The 13,441-nt window shown below is 38.6% G+C and overlaps 1 protein-coding gene across 1 annotated transcript in view; it reads right to left on the bottom strand.

Annotated features, from left to right (window-relative positions):
• The window catches only part of LOC129741703 (probable G-protein coupled receptor 158), a 351,812-nt gene that overhangs the window by 184,982 nt on the left and 153,389 nt on the right, over positions 1 to 13,441 (bottom strand). The gene's annotated exons all lie outside the window — the stretch shown is intronic.

The raw sequence follows: 13,441 nt of genomic DNA, 5'->3' as shown, positions 1-13,441 counted from the left end.
GCTCAAGAACTGGGAAAGCACCACTATTGTTTCCAACTGGAAAACAGCGGAGGGAGCAACTCAGGCAAAAAGATTCATTGAACCAAGCGCACGACTCTCAGAAAACATGTTGAACTTAAGTAAGCACGAATTAAGTACTTACACAGGTCTCTTGACCGGACATTGTCCAACAAAACAGCATCTCAAAAGGATAAACATAATTCTAAACGATGACTGTCGGTTCTGCGGGTTCGAAAAAGAAACTGCAGAGCATCTTCTATGCAACTGCTGCGCCCTCCTAAATAGCAGAGAGCGTGTACTTGGGGCAAAGTTAATAAGCGCACAAGACATATGGTTGCATCACTGATAAGCTGATATAACTTCCCCTGCGTAGGAGAAAAATATTTATCGCCCAGAACTCCTGGCGCCAACTAGCTCATCATTCCCTAAGCTTCGTTTCCCGATCATGTAATGATACCAATAGCTAAATTTCGATTTTTTCGTAAATTATTTAATTTATATTTGACAATTCGAGAATATTTTTTATGAAGAGATATGTGACTCAGTTAGTTTAAATTTAAGTTTCAATGTATCGGATCAATTCTATTCTTGTTGAAAAAGAGTGTATGATCTTTTAAAAATTTTATCCAAAGGGGAAATGTGAAGAAATTCCAGATGATCTAAAAAGTATATTCTCTAATAAAATGCTTAGACTAAATCGTTCACCACCTGTGATTTTTTTCTCAATAAGATATAGAAAATTTTCGCTTTGAAAGTCTTTAAATCTATAACTTTTATTCATTTGCTAAAATTAATTCTCGAAAACTGTTAAACCTTAATTCAAATATATCATGAAATATTTTTTTGAATTTGTATATCCTATTAATTGGAATAGTTTTTTTTAATATGAAGAATTGATTTTCAAATGTAGGTACGTTTCAAATTTTGATCCTCAAATTTCAAAGCTCAATGAATCTAGTCCATTTCAACCATCGGGACCTTTTTTCACTGGGAGGAAAACATAACAAAAATTGAACACCATAGCAACTTATACTTTTACACGCAGAAAAATTGAAGCAGGCTAAAAATGCTTGGTAGATAAGGAAATTTCTATATATTTTTCTACGTGTCATTAGAACACGTGGAGTAATTTTTGAATGCTAGCGCCCCATCACAACCAGTGTATTAATCACTTACTTAGCAGTTAAGACACGAACCTTTGGTTGATGGAAATGTGGTGCAGAGTTATATCAGTTTATCAGTGGTTGCATATCAGCCCTAAGAAGGTTATATCATACATCTTTGATATCATACCCGATTGGGATAAAATGCTTAGTCAGCAATCAACTGTCACTCCAATCAATAGTGCAGGTGAACCTGACAGCATATAGTAACGCGGGGTAAACACCACAATAGATCAACTACTGGTCGCAGTGGGCTCTCCCCTACAGGAAAAAAAATGTAGGGGAGAGTGGGGTAACGTGGGCCATGGGGAAACGTGGGCCACTCTAAATATCTCAGCTGTGTGTTTAGATAAAAATCCCAATCCAACTGTCATCGTCGTCGCTTTGCGCAGGCATGTTTTTCTATATGTTGTTGACTTATGTACGCATCATATGCTTCTTTTATTTAACTAGCCTGGAAAATGTACTTACATAATTTATCAAACACCCGCAAAATTGCATCCATGGGAGACCTAAAGTACATAGAAAAAATATGCTAATACGCTTATGATCTTGGTTTTGTCATGTTCTTTCACATGGAAAAAGAATTTTTGATGACACTTAAATAGGTCACTCAAACGCAACCAATTTCCAAATCATTGCTTGTGGGGAATCGTGGGCCACATTTTGTGGGGTATCTTGGGCCACCTATATTTTGGTGTTTTTATACACATTCAGAACTTGAAATACGTTATTACTATTTGTAAAGTTTTCTTATGCCAAATACAGAGTTATGAAAAATGTTTTGGCCATCTTTTCTAATTCGATAGAGACGAATAAAAATCCTATACATGGAATTTTTCCGAAACGTTCGCGAGCCAGGTATTAGGATCCATTCGATCATACACAACTTTCTTTTTAGTTTCCTCATCTGAAATCGCTTTAAAATAACTAAATGAATTATAAAATTTCAGTTTTGAGTCAACTCATAAATTTTGCACGTTATCCAGTCAATTTGGATCTGGTGGCCCACGTTTCCCCACAGTTTTTTAAAATCCAAAAATAATTACTTTTTTTAAAACAGTCAAAACTCGGGAAATTAAAGTATTTAAAAATAACAAAAAATGCCTAATAATACCTCAAAAATGTAGAAAACCTTTCCATTTATTTTTTTTCATTTTATCTTCTCTAATAAACAAGTTATGAAACAAAGAAAAAAAGTGGCCCATGATACCCCACTCTCCCCTACTTCGTCTTGGACGTATTAATCGTCAACCCAATCCTTCCTGCTTCGCGTTTCAGTTTGCGGTAGATCTCCTCCACCGCCGCAGATGATCTGCCGACTATATCAATGTCATCGGCAAAGCAGATAAGTTGACTGGATCTGTCGAAAATCGTGCCCCGCATTTCGCCCACCGCTCGTCGAATAACACCTTCTAGCGCCACGTTGAACATCATGCAGGATAGACCATCACCTTGTCGAAGCCCCCTGCGCGTTTCGAATGAACTCGACAATTCACCTGAAATCCGCACACAGCACTGCGTTCCATCCATCGTCGTCTTGATCAGTCTGATCAGCTTCCCGGAAAAGCCGTTCTCGTCCATGATTTTCCATAGCTCGTTACGGTCGATCGTGTCGTATGCGGCTTTGAAGTCGATGAATAGATGGTGCGTAGGGACTTGGTGTCCCGGCATTTTTGGAGGATTTGCCGTAATGTGAATATCTGGTCCGTCGTTGACCGTCCCTCCATGAAGCCGGCCTGGTGACTTCCCACGAATCTGTTTGCTTGTAGCGTTAGGCGGCGGAGTAGGATTCGGGACAACACTTTGTAGGCGGCATTGAGGACAGTGATTGCTCGGTAGTTCTCACAGTCCAATTTGTCGCCCTTCTTGTAGATGGGGCATATTACCCCCTCCCAGTGTTCCGAATATCACTCAATTTCAATGAATGTTTCTGATTGCACTTCGCAACTGAACGTACAACGGTCGGGTTTCGTTATTGATTGCTACTGGACCTACCCGATCATCGATCATTCAATTCATTGCTAAAATACAGATCACCTCGTACGATGCTTGCTGTAAAAACAGTGCAGCACCATCATCAAATTGGAATCTCACCAATGCGCAATGCATATGGCGAATCTTGTTGGTCTTCGATCAGGAGTGAATGGATCAGGCTGTGAGTGAGTGATACATGAAGCCGATCATTAGCGTATTTTGTTTGATTTGATATATACACACAAAATTTTCGAGGTCAGAAATTAGCAAAATTTTGCTCAAATTTGACCAGCTAGAAACTTAGCAATTATTTTAGCAAATTTTTTTAACTAAAATTTTAGCTAACGAGAGAAAAATTAAGCCGCCGCAGTTTTTGCTCACTTTTTAGCAAAAACCGGTAGAAATTCAATATTTCAACGGTGGATTTGAAATTCAATATTTTTTATTTTTCTTAGGAAATTCAGAGAAAATATCTGTTTATAAAATAGAATACCAATTTTTTTCACTTTATTTGTTTGACACCTTTTTTTAATTTCAATTAACACTTTCTGCACTTGAAAAACAAAACCGCAGTTGATCGCGGTAGCTGACCATCTGCCAAGCAGCGGAAAACCGATGCGGCCAGATCGGCATCCTTCTTGTCGATCATCCTGATGGCAATGCTGTCTGTTATCGCCGGCAGCAGCAACCTGTAGAAAGAAAACAAAGAATTTTTCAAATTTAAAACCGGACTTTTCATTGGCCAAATCTGCTCTTACCTGTCCGCTCCCGGTGTGAATTTATCTACCATTTCTGCATCCAATTGTCCATCACATACAGCGATGTTGACCTGGCTTCCATTCCGTCGTTGTCAGCTCAGTCTCCACAGGTTCCGCCAGCATCTCAACCGCACTGATTCGCGTCGAACTTTTTTTCTCGAAGCCGGCGGCTGCTTTTCGAACGAAGCGGCTAACTAGGCTGCTTTTTTACCAAAATCAAGCAAAATAACAATTTTGCTGTCGCGTAAGTAAAACAACCCTTATTGCTAATCGAAAGTAACGCAATATTTTTGCTAAGTGGAGCCTCGAAAATTTTGTGTGTAGCAAATTCATAAATTTATTTGTTGTTATAACGTTTTTTAACATCAGTATGATCAAAATCAAATTGAAGTTGTGTTTGTGAGGGAAAGATGTTCATTTTCGCCGTGTTTTTCAAATTTTACAAGTTCTCTTATTAAACTGTCGTCCGTCACGTTAAAACTACTGAGAATTTATGGTGTCCCGCACAACTGTTTGATTTTTCTCGTCCTGCAAAAAATAATTTTGAATTTCATATAATTCAGGCAGATACTGAGTGAGCTACATTCAGAATGGATCAGTTTGTATCTCACTCATCTCCGATATGCGATGTTTGCTAAACCGATGATTCTGAATGATGCGACTCGGTTTGCATAGCTGATAGGAGCGCTGATCGAGATTGCATACCAGCCAGGCGAAGCAGTTGCGAGAGGCGCTATCCCATTATACAATCTGAATGTTTCCAACAGGAAACGCATCCTGAGTGTTTGTTTTGATTGATTTTCGGAAGACTGCCCCCTCCTTCCACTCCTCTCTATGTCCCAGATCCGGACTATCAACCGATGTAGGCAATCGGCCAACTTGTCCAGGCCCATTTTGATGAGTTCAGCTGCGATGCCATCCTTCCCAGCCGACTTGTTTTTATTCAGCTAGCGAATGGCTTCCTTAACCTCACTCATCGTTGGGAGTGGCTCCTCTACGTCGTTGGCTACGCCGGCGATGAACCTTCCCCCACCGTCTTGATCTCCTGCATGTGCGCCGTTCAGGTGTTCATCGAAGTGCTGCTTCCACCTTTTGATCACCTCACGATTGTCCGTCAGGATGCCCCCGTCCTTATCCCGGCACATTTCGGCTTGCAGCACGAAGCCTTTGCGGTATGCGTTGAGTTTCTATTAGAACTTTCGTGTTTCTTGGGAACGATGCAGCGGCTCCAGCTCCTCGAGCTCCTCCTCCTCCAGGCGGCGCTTTTTCTCCTGGAAAATTCGGACTCGCTGCCTCTTCCGCTGTCGGTGATTTTTCACATTTCGACGGGTGCCTCTTTGCACTACTGCCGCCCGCGCGGCATTCTCTTCGTCCATCACCCTCCTACACTCCTCGTCGAACCAGTCGTTCCGTCGAGATCGCTCTACATAACCGATGACGTTCTCCGCAGCACTGTTGATGGCTGTCTTGATGGTATCCCAACAGTCCTCGAGAGGGGCTTCGTCAAGCTCGCCCTCTGCCGGCAGCGCTGCTTTGAGCGATTGCGCGTAGTCTGCCGCGACCTCAGGTTGCTTCAGTCGCGCGATATTTAACCGAGGCGGGCGCCGGTTTTGCGTGTTGTTTACTACGGAGAGTTTTGGGCGCATCTTCACCATCACCAGATAATGGTCCGACTCGATGTTGGCGCCCCGACAGGATCTGACGTCGATGATGTCCGAGAAGTGCCGGCTGTCAATCAAAACGTGGTCGATCTGTGATTGAGTTTGGTACGGTGATCTCCAGGTGTACTTGTGTGGGAGGCGGTGCTGAAAAAAGGTACTACGTACGGCCATTCGTTTGGAGGCGGCGAAATCAATAAGTCTGAGGCCGTTTTCGTTGGTCAGCTGGTGCGCGCTGAACCTTCCAATTGTCGGTTTGAATTCCTCCTCCTGGCCGACCTGAACATTAAAATCCCCGAAAACGATCTTTATATCATGTTTTGGGCAACGGTCGTATTCACGCTTCATCTGCGCGTAAAATTTGTCTTTGTCGTCACCGGTACTTCCGAGGTGAGGCTGAAGCTGATGTTGAAGAACCGGCCCTTGATTCTCATCCGGCACATTCGTGAGTTGATCGGCCACCACCCGATCACGCGCTTTTGCATCTTTCCCATCACTATAAAAGCTGTTCCAAGCTCGTGTGTGTTGCCGCAGCTCTGGTAGATGGCACGACCATCTGGGTACGTTCGTACCGTGGAGCCCTTCCAGCATACCTCCTGCAGTGCTACGATGTCGAATTTGCGGCTCTTCAATTCGTTGGAGAGCACGTGGGTACTGCCCACAAAATTTAGAGATCCGCAGTTCCATGTTCCAAGTTTCCAATCGCTAGTCCCTTTTCGTCGCGTGGATCTTTGCCGATTTCCATCTGAAATTTGTTGTTCGTTGTTCGTTGCTTATGTTTTTTGTAGTCACGGGCTCGCAAGGCCCGCAGCTAACCCCACTATCTCGCAGGAGGACCGTCGTGATGTTGCTGTTTTGAGTCCCGAACACCACCAGGACGTTGTTGCACTCCGCACGCCGCCCCTAACATGGAGAACAGACGCGTACGAAGCCCCCTAACTCATTCTGCATGCGACCAAAGCATCCACCGGGGTTGGGTACCCGATCTCCGCTAAGGTTGCTCGCACCCCAGCTAGCACCACGGGGAGGTAGAGAATCGGAGTTGCAGACAAGAGGTGATATGACCACTACCTGAAGGTTGGGTGTATGGGGTCTCGAGTTGCACATTGTCTACCGTTCGCTAGCCCATATTTCGCAAGCTAATATTTCATATAGATGACCCCTTTTTCCGATCCCTGATCCAAAATTGGACAACTGAAATTAATTACTCGTCCCATTGAACCCCCATGTGCAAATTTTCACCACAATCCTATGTGTATTATGCTCAATATCGCAAAGATAGTGAATAATTCATAAGGACGACCCTTTGGTCAAACCCTAACTCAAAATAAGATAGTTAAAATCAATTGCTCATTCTTCAAAACACCCTTAAGCAGATTTTCATCTCAATCCGAATCATGAACACGACAATATCGCAAAAACAGTGAACAACTAACATGGACGACCCTTTTTATGGACCACGATCCAAAACTTGACACCTGTAATCAATAACCTTTACTGTAAAACTCTTCTGTGCCAATTTTTATTGCAATCCTATTTTCAATCAAGTCAATATCCCAACAACTGTGAACAGCTAATATGGACGACTACTTTTACCGACTATCTCAAAATTTGTAACCTGAAAGCAATAGAGCGTACCTCAAAACTCCTATGTGGTAATTTTCATCTCAATCCAATGTAGAATAACGTCAATATTACAAAAACATTTGCAGGTTTATATGGACGACCCCTTTGACCGACCCTTGATCCAAAATTTGAAACCTTGAATTGATTGCTCGTCCCTCAAAACACTCATGTGCTAATTTTCATAACAATCCGATGTATAATATCGCCAATATCACAAAAACAAACAAAAAAAAAAATTAATCAATGGATATGGACGACCCCTTTAACTTGAATTTAATACCTGGAATTATTTGCTCGTCACTCAAAACTCCTATGTGGAAATTTTGATCTCAGTCCAATGTATAATAACGCCAATATTGCAAAAAAAAAATCAAACATTCGATATGGAGGACCCCTGTGCCTAACTTTGATACCTAGAATCGATTGTTCGTCCCTCATAACACTCGAGTGAAAATTTTCATCACAATCCGATGCATAATAATGCCAATATTGTTAAAACAATATTTGTTATATATGGACGACCCCTTTAAGAAGGGCCCATCCGGGAATTAATTTTTTTTTTCATCATTCCTGGTCCTAATGAGTATCCATGCCAAATTTCAGCTCTCTAGGCCTTAAAACGGCTGAGCCTATAGAGGGCAAACAAACAAACAATCATACTGAAATTGCTTTTTATATATATGGATGATCACAATAATGTACATGTACATATGTGATTTCTTTCAAGAATTCTCACTAAGTTCTTAAAAAATGTTTATCTTGATTCTATAAGCTTGGATAAAATGAGCCTTCAATGGAATGTTATCTTCATTTGAAATTAACTTGGGCTCCAACATATTTTTTCTAATTTATCATGAAGTTTTTGATATTGTATTTAAATGCATTTATTATTTATTTGAAAAAAAAAAAAATTTTCATTTTTGAATCTCAAAAGAATACTCATAAAACGACAAAAATAAATAAATACGTATAAGTTTAAAAGATTATTGTTTGTTTTTATTCTCATGATCAGGTGATTAAAACATCGTCATAAAATTATCGATGGAGCCGCAGTGTCAGGAGCCAAGGGGATTTAAAATTGTCAAAGAAATTTTTTTTTACTAATTTTGTTTGTAGAAATCTTGTTAGTTTAGTAATTGTCGCCTCAATAATGCGTACACACATGATTTATCATTGAAAAAAATAGCCTTTTTTGATTTTGAAGATTTTTTTTGCCCCTCTATTGAAATCATATGTTTTTTAACCAGCAAAGAAACAACACAATTACATTAGCACCTCTATCGCTTCCTTCGTAAGCTGGATTCTTGTCAGATTTGGAAAACGTTCAACAACGGAAGGGTTCCCACATAGGTAGTTCTGAGAGGATTAAAAAACCTAATCGGATTGTCGTGCCAACATCCTTACAACACAATCAGTTTATTTCATCTCGTTTTCACTACTTCACATCTCAAAGCTGCGATAGGCACGTTGAACAGAGTATATCTCACAAATTCAATTCAAATACTTTCTTACATACTTTTGTGTTGGACAGTCGCTTTTCCAACATTGAAATATGCAAATATTTCATATTTTAAAACATGGAGAAATTTGAAATATTTTAACCCTTTTTCATTCAACGTTTTAAAACTATCAATCAAACAATAATTTCGTACGATATCTCATGAAACGATCATAAATGCTTCTAGAAAGCCAGAATCGTTTTGCATAAATTTTCCCATTGAAGATGATCGGTTGGAGTATTGTTCTCATGTAGGTAGAAAGAGGTTAATTTCCGTTTCAATCCGCCCAGTGCTTTGCATTTATGGTGGGCCATAAAATTAAGACCCTTTGGATGTCGATTCAAGGAGCTCAGCAGCCATCGTAAACCGCTTCTTGGCTCGACTCGGCTCGGCTCACCGTTTTCCTTGACTGAATCGAAATTGATTCGAGAAATAAGAATGGGTGTCTGGAGGGAAATTATCTCCATTGTTACCCATTCAATCGTTGGTTGAATTGTTCTAGCCATGTCTCTCCTTTATCACACACGAGTTTTGGATCTGCACATTTGAATGGAGGACACGATTACCATGAATGATGTATCATTTTGAATCACTCGCAAAAGATAAAAATGTATCCGAAGTTTTTTTACTCCATTTAAAATAAGAACAAAGCTTATATAAAAAAATTCCTGTAAAACAAACTTCAGTTGCTTTAAGTCTTTAAGTTATGGTATCATGTCCGTCCACGTTTCCTTAGAAAGGAGGTACCCCGTCAACTGCGTGGATCCCTGAAGTCTTACTTTTGCGGAGGCCACCGAATGTGCCACCATTTCCAGCGAAATAATTTGATTATCATGTCGTTGTTTATACATGAGCTAATCAGGAAAGATGTGAACAACTCCTCATAGCGCAAGAAGGAAAACATCACCAGAAAGTTCAAAAGCATTAGGCAGAGGCCTCGAAAAGCTTTTCCGAGCGAGCATCATGGCGGCGGCAAATTTTCTTGCGGAGGGTTATTTTCGGGTAGGTAGTGACTTTTGAACTGTTGAGACGGTTGGAAATTGAGTTACATCCCACATTGATACTGCCTGCCTGGCCCGGCGAGTTAGAGAGATAGAGCAAAAAGGAGAAACCTCCCGCTGAGAACCGTGATGTGTAGGCAAAGAAGAAATAACCTAATAGGAGACGGTTGTTTTTGTTTTCTGGGATCGGAACAGGAGGGAGAATCAGGAAACATTCCGAGCACTGTCATGGCAAATTTTAGCAGTAGAAAAACCTTTCTTGTTTGGAAATAAAAAAAGACTGGAAATCTAGATTTGGTTTAGTAGCATTGAGCCCGGGAATTGAAATTTGAATAGATGAAAACAATTTAGTTCTTTCTCAGCATCAAAAGATTAGATAAAGATTACTTAAATTAAGCAATCCTTATTTTCTTCCTGGGTGCTCTTTTATATTTTTTTAAAGGAAAATAGAAGTACTGTACCCAGAGAATTTCGAACCAACTGTTGTGCATGAAGACTGAATAATAATAAGATACCTACACCCAAAGAAGAGATTACAAAATTTTAATGCCAATCGGAGCTAGCTATTTGACAAAAATATCATGAAATGTGTTTTGCGCCAAATAAAAAAAATGATGCAGGGCCACATAGAATACTTCAAGTGAAACAAAAAAATATTTTCGGTTTTTTCATCCTGTTAGATAATTTATCCCAGAAACAAGAAAAAAAAATGCCGTAGACGAGAGTCGAATTCACAACAATTAACAGGGCCATTTCACTCAATTCCCATCTTATTTCAAGCAATCTGGATGCACTGCTGGTTTCAGAGAGAGAACATGACGATGATTTTCTTACTTGAAGCCCGACATGAACAAAATCATTTCAAAATTTACAAACATGGCCTACTTTCTATCGTATCCGATGTAAACTGACTTTGGACGACATTTTTTACGATCTTTTAACTATGCAATTTAAATTGCGATTCACAACACCATTGTAAACGACTTGAGTTATCATTTCTTATACAATTTCATATTTGCCGAGCAGCTGGGCCAGAAGTTGTTTGCCGGTGGTTTGAAACAAGGAAAGCATTGACCGAGCGAATCTATCCAATCATTCATTGTTTCCATCCTCCTTTATCTTGTGAAGGGTAGGAAGGGACATGAACAGGTTTTTATTTTGTTTTCTTCAGTCATAAGCAATGCGGTTCCGCTGGGAGGATAATGCCGGCGATCTCAAATCGAGTCATCACCACTGGCATTCAAATCTTATGATTCCGTTAAAATATTGAGAACTCATGATTGGAGTGAAGGCTGAATTTTGGGTGTACCATAAAAAGCATAGAATCAACAGGTTCAATAAGTTTACGTCTAATGGCAATGGATGTATGGGAAAAATTTCATGTATGTATTTTAGGGTGTCCCAAAATTGACAGTTTCTGGGAATCTGGGGGCTCACCCTCCAAATGGTAGATTAGGATGTGGAGAACAAACTTTTATATGGGGCCGACTAAAAAATGTTTAGAGGTTCCGCAAGCGCGATCTTTGAAAAAAGTCCATTTTTAAAATACTTGAATTTAAGTAAATTCTGAGTCCAAAAATTTTCACAAAATTTATATATTTTATATTTTTTAATTTTTTTTAGATTAAATACTACAGGTAAAAAATGAGAAATGAACCAAATTCGTATCAAAATTGAAAACAAGCAAGCTATTTTTAACAAAAAAAATTTTTGGTTCAAAAAATTTGGTATTCAACTGATCAAAATGTGTACCTAGCGTAGAATATTTTTGATACCAATGCCAACAAAATATGCGGATTTTTGTGCAGTTAAACTTTGCTTAACAAAGCATGTTGTTTGTATCATTGTGTGAAGAGCTATTCACGGTTTAATCTTTAATAAAAATCACAATTTAGGATACTTTTTATTTAATTTATCCAGTTCGTCTTAATAAAAACCTACTTTAAAATCAAAACACTTGCAGAAAAAAGACTTGGATGGTTAACAGTAATCATCAGAAGGCTATATGCCAAATTTTGGCTAAATCTGACAACGGAAAAGGGTTGCACTGAATCTCAAGTGTGAAAGGGATTCTAAGTCATTGTGTTCTGAAGAAGCATTAACTGGTATTTCATCAAACATTTTTTTTCTTTACCAATCGATTGCTTAGTTATGTTAATTTTAATAAAATTTCAATAAGGACTAACATTTCACCTGAGGACTGCAACTCGATTGGACTTAAAACAAAAAAGTTATGGCTGTTCAAAAATTGTTTTTGGTGGGAAATTGTAGTTTAGCACACAATGAGTACATTTTACTCATTGCGTTTTACAGGACAATTTACTACTAAAATACAATCTTTGAACAGTCATAACTTTTTTGTTTTAAGTCTAAGCGAGTTGCAGTCTTCAGGTGAAATGTTAGTCTTAAATGAAATTTTAATAAATCTAACATAACTAAGCAATCGATTGGTAAAGAAAACAAAATTTTATGAAAAACCAGTTTTAATGCTTCTTCAGAACACAATGACTCAGAATCCCTTTCACACTTGAGATTCAGTGCAACCCTTTTCCGTTGTCAGATTTAGCCAAAATTTGGCATATAGCCTTCTGATGATTACTGTTAACCATCCAAGTCTTTTTTCTGTAAGTGTTTTGATTTTAAAATAAGTTTTTATTAAGATGAACTGGATAAACTAAATAAAAAATATCCTAAATTGTGATTTTTATTAAGCATTGAACCGTAAATAGCTCTTCACACGATGATACAAACAACATGCTTTGTTAAGCAAAGTTTAATATACGGGAAGATTTTCGGCTTTTTCAGTCAGTTCACGGATCCAAAACACCTTCTTTTCTTATTCCGACGTTTCGTTCTTTATTTGAACTTTTTCACAGGAATCTACAACAAACATTTTATATTGAAACAAATTGACAACAAAACGGTAGTTAATTGTGAACTTACAGAGAGTTGTGTTTCTTTGTCTGGAGGATCATTAGAAATTAAATTTGCATACACTAGTTGGACACTTTTTACCATCAAAACACTTAGATAAACAAAAGTTTAACTGCACAAAAATCCGCATATTTTGATGGCATTGGTATCAAAAATATTTTACGCTAGGTACACATTTTGGTCAGTTGAATACCAAATTTTTGAACCTTAAAAATAGCTTGCTTATTTTCAATTTTGATGCGAATTTAGCTCATTTTTCATTTTTTACGTGTAGTATTTAACCTAATCAATTTTAAAAAAATGTAAAATATATAAATTTTGTGAAAATTTTTGGACTCAGAATTTACTCAAAATCAAGAATTTTGAAAATGGACTTTTTTCAAAGATCGCCCTTGCGGAACCTCAAAACATGATTTTTTTTAGTCGGTCTCGATGTTGCTAAAAACAAACAGGGTCTGGTTCTTATAGTTTAGCTCTTTTACCCAATATCAATATTGTAAAGCTTTCGTTCGATTTTTAGTCATTTAATGAATTTTAAAGCTCAGTGGAAGCTGCCATCTTGGATTTCATGATGGATCCAGGAAGAACCAACTTCTACTGGTTTTTCCCCTAAACCCAATAACAATATTGTGGGTGTTTCATGCGTTTTTTAGTGATTAACAGCATTTTAAAGCAAAGCGAAAGCCGCCATCTTGGATTTCAAGATGACGTCTGATAGCGAAATTCGGTTTCTCATAGTTTAGCGAAATACTCATGTTGTAGAGATTTGAAGTCATCTACAGCATTTTAAAGTTCAGCGGAAGCCGCAATCTTCGATCTCAAGAT

This window comes from Uranotaenia lowii, chromosome 2 (genome assembly GCF_029784155.1).
Source record: "Uranotaenia lowii strain MFRU-FL chromosome 2, ASM2978415v1, whole genome shotgun sequence".
NCBI classification, from domain to species: domain Eukaryota; kingdom Metazoa; phylum Arthropoda; class Insecta; order Diptera; family Culicidae; genus Uranotaenia; species Uranotaenia lowii.
Note: the sequence above shows the minus strand (reverse complement) of the source record. Positions and strands in the feature narration are given on the sequence as shown.